Source organism: Papaver somniferum, chromosome 4, assembly GCF_003573695.1.
Source record: "Papaver somniferum cultivar HN1 chromosome 4, ASM357369v1, whole genome shotgun sequence".
NCBI lineage: Eukaryota > Viridiplantae > Streptophyta > Magnoliopsida > Ranunculales > Papaveraceae > Papaver > Papaver somniferum.
The window spans coordinates 128,082,771-128,099,173 of NC_039361.1; the positions used below are offsets into that span (position 1 = coordinate 128,082,771).

At 38.5% G+C, this 16,403-nt stretch overlaps 1 pseudogene; it reads left to right on the forward strand.

Annotated features, from left to right (window-relative positions):
• Positions 1-11,836: 11,836 nt before the first annotated feature.
• Positions 11,837-11,935, forward strand: LOC113276678 (annotated as a pseudogene).
• The last annotated feature ends 4,468 nt before the right edge of the window (positions 11,936-16,403 follow it).

Here is a 16,403-nt window from a genome sequence, read left to right on the forward strand (position 1 = left end):
GTGTCGTAGTGTAGAATGTAGGGGCTACCAGGATGTATGCCGTTAGTAGTTATTTAGGAGTGCCCTTGTAGTATTAGTGTCTGTCTTTATTTATGTGTAATGGTTGGTTTAAATTAGCCCACCTGGAGTGTTTCTAGTCGTTGGATTAAGTTGAGTTACCTAGTCTTATAAAACTCGAGTCAGTCTGTATTTGGAAGCTAATCGATTATCAATTATCAAATAAGAACCTTGTTCTTTAATGGTTGTATTCTCTGAACTCAGATTTTGCCTGAATATATTAATTTAGGAGGTGTTTATCACTAATTTTATCCATCTGTTTGTCTAACTGTTTTAGTAATACAACAATTAGCATCAGAGCCGTTCAATCCACCCAAAAATTTCTTCATTTTTTTTATCATGGATTCAACAGATGAAAAATGGGTTGAAATGAACGGAAAACTAGTACCTCTGTTGAAGTTGGAAAGGATAGCAGCAGAGAAATTAGATGTTTGCTCTAAGTGGCATCGATATTATTTGACGAACAAGGACGTCGTTGATCGAGATCGCAGACTACAAAGGTGGTTAAAATTGATAACCAAGGCATTTGAGAGGGTTACCTCACTCATGATTATTAGGCATACTGCTCCATCTCATCCATCTCCTTGCAGAGTCAAAATCGATTTTACAGTTGTTGATGAATTTTCAGAATCAAAGCTGATTCCTTCTTATTTCTTTGAAGAAGTTTTAACTGTCGTTAATTCAATTCCTTCCGATGTCGATGAAGAAGCAGAATCTCTCAAATTAGGGTTAATTTCATCATTTTTGTTTTATGAGAAGAATGATTTTTCTGCTGGTAAGAGTTTACAATATGAGAAAGTGGTGAATACTGATGTTGTTGAAGTCATTAGGTCAAATCCATTCAGAATCGGGGAAGTGAATCAGTTCATTAACATCAGCGTGACTGAATTCCGTGTGAGAAATTGCATCAAATTGTTTTCAGTACACCAGAGCAGTTTTGACGAATTTTTCTTTCTCCACAACAAATTATAGGTATGGGTTGTTTTTGCTTCAAACTTGATTATTCTCGTTTGTTATTCGATCGAGGTAAACGTGCTGGTAGATTGATTCTTCCATTACTTCTTAGCTCTAGTTATAACTCAGATTTTTCATCTATGCGATCAATTCATATTTTATGTGTTAATGATGCTGACGTTTATGATGCGAGGAAGTTGTTTGTTCATATAGCTAAGAGACACAAAATTTTGAAACTCTTATGGATTAGGCTATATGAACCTGAAATGGTACAAGATTTCTTGGGTAAACTTCCTGCTAGTGTTTTGTGGATCTGGAACGATGGTGGTGTTTATTACTATCCTTATTTTATGCACCTTTGTTCCGTATTTGATCGTAAAAAAGGAATTGAGCCTACTCACGGGTCTACTCATTCAGTGAATGATTATAAATTCTCTTTTAATCTATCTATTTCTCGTTCATTGATGCTCGATGAGTATTCCAAATTATGGGCTACTAACAATGGAGATTTAGCCTTTGAGTGTATTCTGGAAGATTGCAAGTGGTACGGGAAAATGTTGTTGTATCGTAAGCCTCCGTGGTCTAGGTCGATACTTCCATTGACAGGGGTTAATGCAGTTGGTACTGAAAGGTAATTATTTACTCAACTACATCACAGCAGTAGGTGGAGTTTACTGTCAATAACTGTATTATCTACCCATGCTCTTCAACAAAAACTTTTGTACTGTCATAGCTTGCGGAGTCCCGTATCTCAAGAAAAAGAAATTCAGCGTCTGAATGTGCTGCATTGGGTAGAATACTTGAGATGGAAATTCAAGTTGTTTTCCACTAATTTTTTGGAGCGGGAGAAGTATTAGTGTGGCAGTTCATTTCTTAGTTCTTGACATTGCTACAGCTGATACGTATGATCTCTATACTTTGGTAGCTATTACTATAAAGGCGTAATTCAGAATAATAATAGACGAGAAACTTAGAAAACGAAACACAAGTAGTAATTCGAAGAAATTATCTTCTCTAGATTATGAACAAGAAAACGATTACAATTCTCCCTTTGTTACGCTCACAATCTCTCTAAACAGTAGTTAATCCTAACTGTTTGCTAAGCTTTCTTTTACAATAATTAATGTCTCACAAACTTCTCTAGGTTTCTGTGTACCACACGAACCTCCTCTCTGATCTAAGTGTGTCTGTATCACAAACCACACTCTAGATGTATTAGCTATGAGCTAAACATCTCTATTTATAGCTTTAACGGTTTCCCAAAACCTTCTAGGAATCTGTTTCCTTATCTAGGAATAATACCTTTTCTAGGTATATTTCCTTATCTAGGTATATTACCTTGTCTACGAAGTATTCCTTTTCTAGGTATATTTCCTTATTTATGAATAATACCTTGTTTAGGAATATTTCCTTATCTAAGAATACTGCCTAAAAATCAGTATTCCTTCCCAAATTACATTCATATCCTCAATAGGTCTTGGGGATCATTAGTTCCCGTAGAGAGGAAGATACACATGTATCATGCGCCCCCACTCAAGAACTTGAACTCCTGTGAAATTTAGATTTGGAGGTTAGGGAACTCGAGGGTTCCTTTCAACCAGCTGAACCATCTCTCTTTGCCGGAAACTGGACCTTGACGTCTAATTTGAAAAGCTTCCATATCTCTTCGTCTTGTCTTAGTCACTCTTCGTTCCATGATGCAATCTTCTTTGAGCGGTTCTTCTTCTCCTTCTTCAAAAACACCAGATGGATACGTAGCCTTTTTCTTCGCCTTCCATTTGGGTGTATGAGAATGAATACCTTTATTCGATTCCTTAAGGGTAACTTGAACCGACTGCGTGTCTGTTTGTAGCTCATCCACCTTTTCTTCCATAGTTTATGGTTCACTATGCTTAGGATCATCAACTGACTTTCCCATCTTTGAATCCCTTGTTCTCATAACGTCTTCTAGCTTCTCGAGCACCTCACCAATTTTAACGTAGAGAGACCTAGGGAAAACCATAAACCATAAGAATCTTCCCTAAAATAACGAACCTGGATCTGATACCAACTTGATACGTATTGATCTTTGTACCTTGGTGACTATTATTACAGAGGCGGAATTCAGAATAATAATAGACGAAAACTAGAAAACATAACACACTAGAAACCATATTCGAAGAAATATCTTCTCTAGATTATGAACAAGAAAACTATTACAATTCTCCCTTTGTTACGCTCACAATCTCTCTAAACAGTAGTTAATCCTAAACTGTTTGCTAAGCTTGCTTTTACAATAATTAATTGTCTCACAAACTTGTCTAGGTTTCTGTGTACCACACGAACCTCCTCTTTGATATAGGTGTGTCTGTATCACAAACCACACTATAGATATCTTAGCTATGAGGTAAACATCTCTATTTATAGCTTTAACGGTTTCCCAAAACCTTCTAGGAATCTATTTCCTTATCTAGGAACAATACCTTTTCTAGGTATTTTTCCTTATCTAGGTATATTACCTTGTCTAGGAAGTATTCCTTTCCTAGGTATATTTCCTTATTTATATATAATACCTTGTTTAGGAATATTTCCTTATCTAAGAATACTGCCTAAGAATCAGTATTCCTTCCTAAATTACATTTATATCCTCAATCGGTCTTGAGGATCAGTAGTTCCCGGAGAGAGGAAGATACACATGTATCAACAGCTCAATTTTATTTTTCAAGAATCAGGTTCTGTTTGATCTTTCTTCTGCTTCTAAATGCATTCCATGGTAGTTTTTTCCTTCTTGAGGAAGTTGTGCAGAAAATTTTGCATAACAAATTGATTTATGTACTCGAGATTTATGAATGCAATTCCGCTAAATATCATCATGGGTGTTACCGGTATCTATGGAACTTTGTTTTTTCTGATATACCTAATATTTCAACATTTCACTATGACGAGTCATTGAAGGCTGGTGGTGGTGAAAATGAACATAAAATTGTGCCACAAATCCTTTTACAGGAAGTTGAACAAGATGATTCTTATCTCTCTCGAATCGAGCTCATCTTGCAATTTTTACTGCTTATTTTTGAAGCGTATAAGAGTTCTTCAATTCGAGAGAAAACTATAACTACAACCTTAAATTAAGACCTTGTATGTTTACCACTGTTGATGGTGGTTTTTAGCTTAGGGTTAAAATCGTAAAACCTTAGTCAGACAATGACGTCACACTTGAGTAATAAAGTCTCCACTAGCACATTTATTGAACCATTCAACATGACTGCGTAAAAATTACATGGGTACCTTTTTTTATATACGTTATATTCCACGGAAGAACCCTCAATATTGACTGGCAACATCTCCGCGCCAAGGAATGCCAACCATGCCAGTCGCACCACAGTGCCAATGGCATACCATGATGTGATTTTTAGATAGTGACAAAAGTGGTTCGATTCTCAGACTTGTGAAGGATATTAATTAGACTTAAATTCTAATATTAAAATTGAAAACTCACTAAAAATTATAGCAAACTCAATCAAAGATGATATCAATACTAAAAGAAACACTGAGGCTAAGATTCCACTATTTTCCAAGTTCAAAGTGATTAAACCAATACTTATATTTATGCAATTTTCTTGTTTAATTTGATTCTAAAATATTGCAACAAGTATATTTTCAAAATTAATAATTGTAAATACCAAGTATAAAGCATCAAAAGTCTTAAAAATAAGCATACTCCATCAAAATAGATCACAATCACTCAAATAAATATCATATTCAATAATAGTTCAAGGCAAATAATCATATAATTATTGCAAATAAAAAGATAAAATAGAATATACCACTTTTTGTTGGAAAAATAGCTTCCTCTATCGCCTCAGCAATGGGGTTTAGCTCATATTAATCATGATCTCAAAATATGTGTTTGTTTCTCAAAAGATGATCAAAAGAGTGAAAAGTAATAACACAGACTGTTTGCAACAATGTATTGGTGTTGCAAAACAGCTGTTACAATGGAACTATTACAGAAAAACTGTTGCTTTATCGCTGATTTTAAGACCCTAGAATACCACTGCCCTGTACAACTTAATGTTCTTCAGTTGTTAAACAACGACACTGTTCTGCGACTGTTTACCGTGCGTCAATGTTCTTCGCGTTCTTCTTCTTCAGTAGCAGCAGCAGCAGAAACAGAGTTTGGTAAAGCCCTGATTTCTTCTTCTCTGGCTCTCCTTAGGTTCCCAAACTCTCGACACACCTTCTATATGACCCAAGACATCTATTTATATCAAAAATACCGATTAAATCTCTCCCAAATCTTCCAAAATCTCTTTCGTTCTCTTCACGGCCAAGTTGCGGCAATTTCTTGTTTTAGAATTTCTACGTGTTTCTGAGCTTTCCTTTTTATTCTAAATTCTTCCTTAGATAGATACAAATCTTTGGGAAGGTTTACAGCGCTTTAATCTCTCTAAAATTCCCTAAAACAGGTCACACACGTGACTTTCCATATTTTTTGTAGTGAGAAAAATCCGTCGATTGAGCCCAGTCTAATCGATTTAAACACCCATATCAGATTCCTAGACCCATAAAGAGTCTATCCTATGAAAATCAGAGGTTTAATAGACCCCAAACTCCTCCAAATCACGATTGCCAAAACTGTTCTTCACTGCACCTATTTTCCCGCCAAAAACCTGATTTTTGAAATGTTGAAGATGGTTGCCCCTTATCCAGAGTAGGGGTGCGATTAGCAACTGGCTGGAAATGGGATTCCCCTTAGTAATTAGGTTACCCCTTATCCAAAGTGAGAGCCCGAATAGCAGATGTCCTCCGGGTGCTTTCCGACAACTTTTCGAGCCAATTTTTTCCAAAAATGTTTATTGGCCAAAAATACCTACAAATAAATAAAGCACCATAATAAGTACAAAAATGAGACCTAACAATATATAGAATCGAGACAAATCGGACACAAAAATGTGTCTATCAAATGCCCCCAAACCTATTATTTGCTAGTCCTCGAGCAAAAATAAAATAGAAATAAAATCCTAACTCACTGTCGCAGGCATTGTCGCTTGCATTTAGCGTATGCAATAATCCTTTAAACCCCTAGGTGTCCCTAGTGGCGGAGTATTGTCTCCGGAGGTCTTACCAGAGGTATACCCACAAAACCTTTATACTCCAGACCCTAGTCATCTACACAGAACCTTGGAAGGCACTAAAGAATCTCCTTGGTTGGCATACTTATTGAATACAGGAGGAAGTACCCTGATGCGAAATTCCAATTGTTGTACACGAGTTCGCACTCAAGCATACTAAAATTCATATGAAGTGACAGAGCTCTACTCAGATAGTCGCACTATGGACATCAATATCCGGAGTCAAAACTAATCACATGGATAGATCAAGAAGATGGATATAGAAAAACATAGATGGTTTTGATGTTTACTAGGTGAACGGTGTTTCTCATATCTGTCTGAAGGCCTCCGCCAAAATGAACCTATCCTAATGGACTGAGATACCGGTCTGACTAATATCAACACCCTGGCATATACAAGGGTACCAGTGGTCGATAATCCTAACTCTAGGTCAACACAACTGGCATATACAAGGGTTCCAGTGGTCGACTTTATTGAATTTATTCCAGTTGATCTGATGGTCTGGTCTCTTTTTCTTCTTTTTTTTTCTTTTTTTTTTTTGTATCTTAATCACTCTAATTCACCCTAGCATCGGTAACAACTTGAATCGTGAGCCCCACCTAATCACTTAGAGAAACATAGTTTAAAAACAAAACAAAATAAAAACAGAAGTGAAAAGGACTCAACGAGATATGGTGAAACTATCATGTTATTTCTAACACCTGAGCTCTGTGCTTTTATGAATAGACTCTTTAGATGTTTCCATCTAGTCAGATTGGTTCCTAAACTCCTACAACCAAAATGCTTCCATCCACTTAGATTGGTTAGTGCCATCCTTAATAAGGATAAATTTCTAGGCTCTGGAGTTTATTTATTGCAACGAAAAGGTAACAAAAAGTTCTACCCCACCCCCAAACTTAAATATAACATTGTCCTCAATGTTTCTAATCAAAGAACAATACCAATAATATAAGTAACATGAGGAAATAATAAAGAGAGAAGTCGGAAAGATAGTACCTGGGTGAAGTGTAACCAAAAACCTACAAAAATATTATACAACATACAAAATCGCCTCGATGGTCAATCAAGGTAAATAGGGTCCTCCAGAGGGACCTCCTCAACATCACCTGTAGGAAAAGGCTCTAAAAAGGGCTTCAATCGCTGACCGTTAACCTTCGAAGAACTACTACCATCTGGTGTCTCAATCTCAACAGCGCCATGAGGAAAAACAGTACGGACCACAAAAGGACCGATCCACCGAGAACGCAACTTCCCGGGGAATAAATGCAAACGAGTGTCATACAGAAGAACTTTTTGACCTGGAGAAAATGACTTTCGTAAAATATTCCTGTCATGCACAAGTTTCATTTTGTTCTTATACTCCTTAGCACCATTATGCATCTCTACGAATCTCGTCCAACTCATTGAGATGAAGCTTTCTTTGAGCTCCTGCCTTGTCAAGTGAAAAGTTTAAGTTCTTAAGCCCAATAGGCTCAATGCTCTAACTCAACAGAAAAGTGACATGCCTTTGCAAACACTAAACGATAAGGTGACATTCCAATGGGTGTCTTAAACGCAGTACGGTAAGCCCATAAGGAATCAGCAAGCCTCGATGACCAGTATTTCCTATTTGGATTAACTGTTTTCTCTAGAATACGTTTAATTTCCCTATTGGAAACCTTTACCTGACCATTAGTCTGAGGGTGATATGGGGTTGCTACTTTATGTGTAATACCGTATTGTTTCATTAAAAGAGCAACGGTCTATTACAAAAGTGTGAACCTCCATCACTAATTATAGATCGCGGCGTACCAAAACGTGCAAGTATATTCTCTTTCAAAAACTGGACTACGACCCTGTGGTCATTCGTTTAACACGGAACCGCCTCAACCCACTTAGACACATAGTCTACAACGACAAGTATGTAAAGATAACCAAACTAAATAGGAAATGGACCCATAAAATCAATGCCCCACACATCAAAGACCTCAATCACTAAAATAGGGTTCAAAGGCATCATATTTCTACGGGAAATGGTTCCTAACTTCTGGCAACGCTCACAAGAAACACAATGACTATGGGAATCTTTAAAAAACTAAGGCCAGTAAAATCCACACTGCAAAATCTTAGCAGCAGTCTTCTTAACACTAAAATGACCCCCACATGCATGTTCATGACAAAAGGAGATAATACTAGACTGGTCACTCTCAGATACACATCTCCTAATAATCTGGTCCGGACAATACTTAAACAGATAAGGATCATCCCAAAAGAAATGCTTAACCTCGGCTAAAAACCTAGAACGATCTTGCTTACCCCAATGTTGAGGGGTTTGACCAGTAACAAGATATTTCACTATATTTGCATACCAAGGTGATTGGGAAACAGAGAACAATTGTTCATCAGGAAAGCTATCCCTTATAGGAAGAGAATCACTAGGAGAACTAACAACTAGCCTAGACAAGTGGTCTGCTACTATATTTTCTGCACCCTTTTTGTCTCTAATGTCTGGGGAAAATTCCTGTAACAATAGGATCCATCTAATCAATCTAGGTTTGGTATCCTTCTTAGATAAAAGGTATTTCAAAGCAGCATGATCTGTATAGATTATGATCTTAGAACCTAATAGGTAGGACCTAAACTTATCCAAGGCAAACACGATGGCTAAGAGTTCCTTCTCGGTAGTTGTGTAGTTCATTTGAGCATCATTCAGAGTTTTGCTAGCATAATAAATCACATGAAGTAATTTGTTTTCTCGTTGCCCTAAAACGACGCCTATAGCATAATCTGAAGAATCACACATAATTTCAAAGGGTAGGTTCCAGTTAGGTGCCTGGACTATCGGGGCAGTAGTGAGTAAAGTTTTAAGCTTCTCAAAAGCCTCTAAACAAGCATCATAAAAGACAAACTTAACATCTTTTGCAAGCAAATTTCAAAGAAGTCTAGAAATCAAGCTAAAATCCTTAATGAATCGACGGTAAAAACCTGCATGCCCTAGGAATGACCTAATATCTTTTACGGTTTTTGGGACCTGTAAAGTCTTAATAAGGTCAACTTTGGCTTTGTCTACCTCTATACCCTTTGAAGAGACGATGTGCCCTAATACAATTCCTGATTTAACCATGAAATGGCATTTTTCCCAATTAAGCACTAAATTTTTTTTCCTTACACCTAGTCAACACTAATGTCAAATGATGCAAGCACTCATCGAAAGATGAACCATACACTGAAAAATCATCCATAAAGACCTCTAAGAACCGTTCTACCATATCAGAAAATATGCTCATCATATAATAGTGACTATGTCCAGCTAATCGCTCTAGCATTTGGTCGATTAAAGGAAGGGGAAAGTGATCCTTCATTGTGACCTTGTTCAATTTCCTATAGTCAATACACACACGTCATCCCGTGGTCACTCGGGTTGGGATTAATTCATTATTATCATTCTGGACTACAGTGATACCTGATTTCTTGGGGACAACCTGAACAGGGCTGACCCACTTACTGTCTGAAATTGGGTAAATAATATCCGCATCTAACAACCTAAGCACCTATTTTCGAACTACCTCTTTCATGTTAGGGTTCAGTCGACGTTGCATCTCCCTAGAAGGTTTGGAGTCTTCCTCTAAATGAATATGATGCATACACACAGTAGGACTTATACCCTTAATGTCTGCTATAGTCCACCCTAAAGCTTCCTTATTGTCTTGAAGTACATTTACTAGCCTACTTTCCGGGTCACTATCCAAATTGGAAGCTACAATCACAGGTAAAGTCTCAGATGGGCCTAAAAACACATACTTTAGAGTATCAGGTAGTGGTTTAAGGTCCAACTTTGGGGGCTCTTCTAAAGAAGGAATTCGGGTAGTCTCAGAAATTGGTAACGGTTCGAACCTAGATTTCCATCTATTAGTGTATAACACAGGGGTAAAATCTAATAGAGCATTCACCTGTTCAATAGTGCTATCGTCGTCAAAATCTAAACCAAAATGGGATAGACAACTTTCTAATGGGTCTTCAGAAAAGATGTTTGGTAATGACTCCTGAACTAAGGCTTCTATCATGTTCACCTCCTCAACACATGCGTCATCTAGCTCATGAGGTTGCTTACTGACATTAAAAATGTTCATCTCCATAGTCATATTACCAAAAGATAAACTCATCACACCATTTCGACAGTTAATGATCTATTAGACGTAGCTAAAAATGGGCGACCTAAAATCACAGGTATCTGGTTCTATGTGTCAGGGACAGGTTGGGTATCTAGGACCACGAAATCCACTGGATAAATAAACTTGTCGACCTCAATAAGAACATCCTCGATAACACCTCGAGGGATTTTAACAGACCTATTAGCTAAATGTAGTGTCATCTGAGTAGGTTTTATTTCACCAAGTCCTAGCTGTAAGTATACATGGAATGGCAGTAAGTTCACACTGGATCCTAAGTCAAGCAAAGCTTTTTCTACCCGGAAGTTACCTATTATGCAAGCAATGGTAGGAGAAACTGGGTCTTTCTACTTTGGAGTTGTGGTGTTCTGAATTATTGAACTTACGTGACTAGCTAAAAAGGATTTCTTATGGACGCTAAGTTTTCGCTTTCGCGTACACATATCCTTAAGGAACTTGGCATAAGCAGGAATTTGCCTAATTGCATCTAATAAGGGAAGGTTTATGGTAACTTGCTTAAAAACCTCCACTATGTCATTAAAGTTCGATTCCTTCTTTGTTGGTACTAATAGCTGAGGAAATGGGGCTCTAGGCCTAAAATCAGACCTTTCAGGAACCGAATTCACATCATCAGAAACTTTATTAGTCTCTTCAGCTACTGGTCCTGAGAGGTGAGATCCTGAGGGGTGAACTACAGTATGTTCACTATCGGGCATGGTTACCTTATTGTCTACAACCCTACCACTTCTAAGGGTTCTAACAACATTCAATTGATTCGATGGTTTTACACCTAATTCATGAACTCCTCTAGGGTTGGGTTGTGTTTGACTAGGAAACTTACCTTTTTCTCTCAAAGAATCACTTATCAGACCAACCTGGGTTTTTAACTCGGAAATAGCCTGACTATTTTCTTGTCCTATCCTGTTACTAGCTTGTAGACTCTGTTCTACGGATAACTGGAATTTTACAGTTTGCTGAGTTAACAAGGCGAGAGATTCCTCTAAACTTAGGATTTTCTTATCTGGATTCTGAAACTGAGATAGTCCTGAAGGATTCTTAGTATAGCCAAAACCTGGGGGAGCATTAGAATTACTAAACTGACCTTGACTTTGGCCCTTAGACCATGAAAGGTTCGGATGGTTTATCCAATCAGGATTATAGGTTTCTGAATATGGGTCAATCTTTTGACGGTTATCAAATCTAGTGTTATAATAAAGAGCATTGGCCTTCTCTTCAATATGCTGGACTTCCCAAAAAGGCTCCACTCTACCACTAGTCTGGCCCACTTCTAAGGCTTCTAAGCTTTTTGCTATAGCAGCAATTTTTGCATCTGATTCATAGCCTCCTTCTACACTATTAACGTTTCCTCTACTTAAAAGAATTGTTTTCTGGGGTGCCCTACTATTTTCCCATTGCTGGGTTTTTTCGGCGATTTCATTAAAAAATTCCATCGCCGCATCAACAGTTTGGTTTTCAAATCCACCAGTGCATAAAGACTCAACCATGGTCGTTGTGGAATAATCTAAACCCTCATAAAGGATCTGAACTAGCCTAACCTTTTCTAAACCATGATGAGGACACTGGGATAATAAATCATTGAACCTTTCCAATACCTATATAAAGATTCTCCCTCTTGTTGTGAAAATGTGCATATTTGCGTCCTAATAGATGATGTTTTGTGCCTACGGAAAAACTTATTGAAAAAGGCAGATGTAAGTTGTTCATATGTCTCAATTGACTTAGAGTCCAAACTATACAGCCATGACTTGGCCTTATCTTTCAAGGAAAAGGGGAATAACCTAAGTTTCAAAGCATCATCATCTAAGCTTCTAATTCTTAGAGTACTACAAATTTCCTCAAAATCCCTAACATGGTAAATATGGTTTTCATTTTCTTTCCCTAAAAAGATTGGGAGCATCTGTAAGGTCCCAGGTTTCAGTTTATAAGGTGCCTCCGTTTCAGCTAACTTAATACACGAAGGACGGGTAGTCCTAGTTGGATTCAACAAAGCTTTCAAAGTTGTCATTTTTGGCGCTATCGGAGCAACAGGGATTCTCTCCTCAGTCAAAGAACGTTCAAAAACAGACTCTTCAAAAGCCGGACTTTCTAGATTAAGGTAATCGAGACACTTCGAACTACTAGGTTTCTCTTTAACAAATCTACCTAGTGCGTCTCTTTTACGTTCAGGCATACAATAGAATTTTCTAAATTGGAAGGGTAAGCAAACATAGATCAAGGCCGACTCAACCAAATCAAACCTATTGATTTCTAGCAAACAAAAAGCATGATGACTCTACTTAGATTGTTTCTAGACCAGCTTCTAATCCTTCGAACGGGAATTCGTTACAATTTAAGCAAACCCCTCTGGAATCCGAGTGAACGTAAGTTGAATAGAGGCGAGGGAAGCTCGGTGGAGCTTTGATACCCAAGGACTCACCGGTATTACAAGGCGGCGCAGTCACGCATTCAATTTACAGAAACCGTCAAGAACTTCGAAGTATGCTTAAAAGAGTAACCAATATTTTTCGAATGACTTTCCTGTTAAGCTCGTTACCCTATCGGTCTCGTTCTAGTCAAAATTTTAGGCTTAGGTTCGCGTAGGTTACGTGTTCCTAAAGCGGGCAGAAGAGAACGGTGATGAAATCCGAACCCTTATCTTGTATGGCCAGGCCTTGCCCTTTATTAGAAAAATAAATGTCCGTATTCAGTCCTCAACATATATGCATACGAAGGAGTCCAGTAACTCGCTGACAGGGGATTCGTGAGTGTTTATAATCTTACCTCCCGTTCCAGACGGGGATGAATCGGTTGTAGTCGACTCGGGCCACTGACTCCGATGTCTAGTGTACGAACCCAAGATGCAGAGACAATATCGTAATTGTCCTCCTTCTCTGCAAACAGTTTATATTTAAAGTACCCTTTCGTAGGGTAATAAAAAAAATAATGTCCCAAAGTCCAAAAGTCCAAAAAGAAAAGAAAAATTAAAAAAATAATAAACCCTAATACAGTTTTTTTTTTAAATAAAATAAACAAATCCTAAACTAAAATTGTCTAAAATAAAATTGTCTTCTTTTCTGTTCTTTTTGCTTTAATCTTTAGCTCCAAGTCTTTTTGAAATCACCAAACTCCTTGGAAAATTTTTCTTTATGATCCAGAACCTGTAGACACAAGATAAATACCCAAAAACATAAAAAAAAATAATAATAATAAAACAATTAAAAAAAAAATTAAAACCCTAAAAACAAGTACGCGTCGGCGGCGCCAAAAATTGATGTGATTTGTAAATAGTGGTAAAAGTGGTTCGATTCTCAGACTTGTGAAGGATACTAATTAGACTTAAATTCTAATATTAAAATAGAAAACTCACTAAAAATTATAGCAAACTCAATCAAAGCTGATATCAATACTAAAAGAAAAATTGAGGCTAAGATTCCACTATTTTCCAAGTTCAAAGTGATTAAACCAATACTTATATTTATGCAATTTTCTTGTTTAATTTGATTCTAAAATATTGCAACAAGTAGATTTTCAAAAGTAATAATTGTAAATACCAAGTATGAAGCATCAAAAGTCTTAAAACTAAGCATACTCCATCAAAATAGATCACAATCACTCAAATAAAAATCATATTCAATAATAGTTCAAGGAAAATAATCATATAATTATTGCAAATAAAAAGATAAAATAGAATATACCACTTTTTGTTGGAAAAACAGCTTCCTATATCGCCTCAGCAATGGGGTTTAGCTCATAATAATCATGATCTCAAAATATGTGTTTGTTGCTCAAAAGATGATCAAAAGAGTGAAAGTAATAACACAAACTGTTTGCAACAGTGTATTGTTGTTGCAAAACAGCTGTTACAATGGAACTGTTACAGAAAAACTGTTGCTTTGTCGCTGATTTTAAGACCCTAGAATACGACTGCCCTGCACAGCTTAATGTTCTTCAGCTGTTAAACAACAACATCTGCGACTGTTTACCGTGCGTCAATGTTCTTCGCGTTCTTCTTCTTCAGTAGTAGCAGCAGCAGAAACAGAGTTTGGTAAAGCCCTGATTTCTTCTTCTCTGGCTCTCCTTAGGTTCCCAAACTCTCGACACACCTTCTATATGACCCAAGACATCTATTTATATCAAAAATACCGATTAAATCTCTCCCAAATCTTCCAAAATCTCTTTCGTTCTCTTCACGGCCAAGTTGCGGCAATTTCTTGTTTTAGAATTTCTACGTGTTTCTGAGCTTTCCTTTTTATTCTAAATTCTTCCTTAGATAGATACAAATCTTTGGGAAGGTTTACAACGCTTTAATCTCTCTAAAATTCCCTAAAACAGGTCACACACGTGACTTTCCATATTTTTTGTAGTGAGAAAAATTCGTCGATTGAGCCCAGTCTAATCGATTTAAACACCCATATCAGATTCCTAGACCCATAAGGAGTCTATCCTATGAAAATCAGAGGTTTAATCGACCTAAAACTCCTCCAAATCACGATTGCCAAAACTGTTCTGCACTGCACCTATTTTCCCGCCAAAAACCTGATTTTTGAAATGTTGAAGATGGTTGCCCCTTATCCAGAGTAGGGGTGCGATTAGCAACTGCCTGGAAATGGGATGTCCCTTAGTAATTAGGTTACCCCTTATCCAAAGTGAGAATCCGAATAGCAAATGTCCTCCGGGTGCTTTCCGATAACTTTTCTAGCCAATTTTTTCCAAAAATGTTTATTGGCCAAAAATACCTACAAATAAATAAAACACCACAATAAGTACAAAAATGAGCCCTAACAATATATAGAATCGAGACAAATCGGACACAAAAATGCGTCTATCACCAGGCGAGCCACATCTCCGCGCCAAGGCATGCCAACCATGCCAGCCTCATCTCCACGCCAAGGCATGCCAACCATGTCAGCCGCACCACAGTGCCAATGGCATACAATGTCAGCCACATATCTGCGCCAAGGAATTCCAACCATGCTAGTCGCACCACAGTGCCAATGACATACCATGCCAGCCGCACCACAATGCCAATGGCATACCATGCCAGCCACATCTCCGCGCCAAGGCATGCCAATCATGCCAGCCACACCACAGTGCCAATGGCATACCATGCCAGCCACATCTCCTCGCCAAGGCATGCCAGCCATGCCAGCCGCACCACAATGCCAATGGCATGCCATGCCAGCCACATCTCCGCGCCAAGGCATGCCAACCATGCCAGACACATCTCTGCGCCAAGGCATGCCAACCATTCCAGCCACATCTCCGCGCCAAGGCATGCCAACCATGCCAACCGCACCACAGTGCCAATGGCATACCATGCCAGCCACATCTCCGCGCCAAAGCCATGACGGACCTACCACATGCCGCTGGCTGCCAAACGAAGGGTTGCAACAATCAATGGCTACCCTTCCATCTGAGATGCAGATCTCAGCCGTCCAAGTTCGCCACCTAACGCATGACAACTTCCGGCCCAAGGCCAAACATCACGGTTTTGCCAAAACCCTAATTTTGGCCGCGCCTAAAATATGCCAAAGCCATGCCGGCCCTACCACATGCCGCTGGCTGCCAAACGAAGGGTTGCAACAATCAACGGTTACCCTTCCATCTGAGATGCAGATCTCAGCCGTCCAAGTTCGCCACCTAACGCATGGCAACTTCCGGCCCAAGGAAAAACATCATGGTTTTTCCAAAACCCTAATTTTGGCCGCGCCTAAAATATGCCAAAGCCATGTCGGCCCTACCACATGCCGATGGCTGCCAAACGAAGGGTTGCAACAATCAACGGCTACCCTTCCATCTGAGATGCAGATCTCAGCCGTCCAAGATCGCCACTTAACGCATGGCAACTCCGTCCCAAGGCCAAACATCACGGTTTTGCCAAAACCCTAATTTTGGTCGTGCCTAAAAGATGCCAAAGCCACGCTGGCCCTACCACATGTCGATGGCTGCCAAAAGAAGGGTTGCAACAATCAACGACCACCCTTCTTCCTGAGATGCAAATCTCAGCCGTACAAGCTTTCAACCGAACTCATTGGAACTTTTGGACCAATGCCAAGCCCTAATTTTTGCCTCACCTAAACTATGCCAAAACCCTATTTTTGGCCGCGCCTAAACTACGTCAAAATTATAG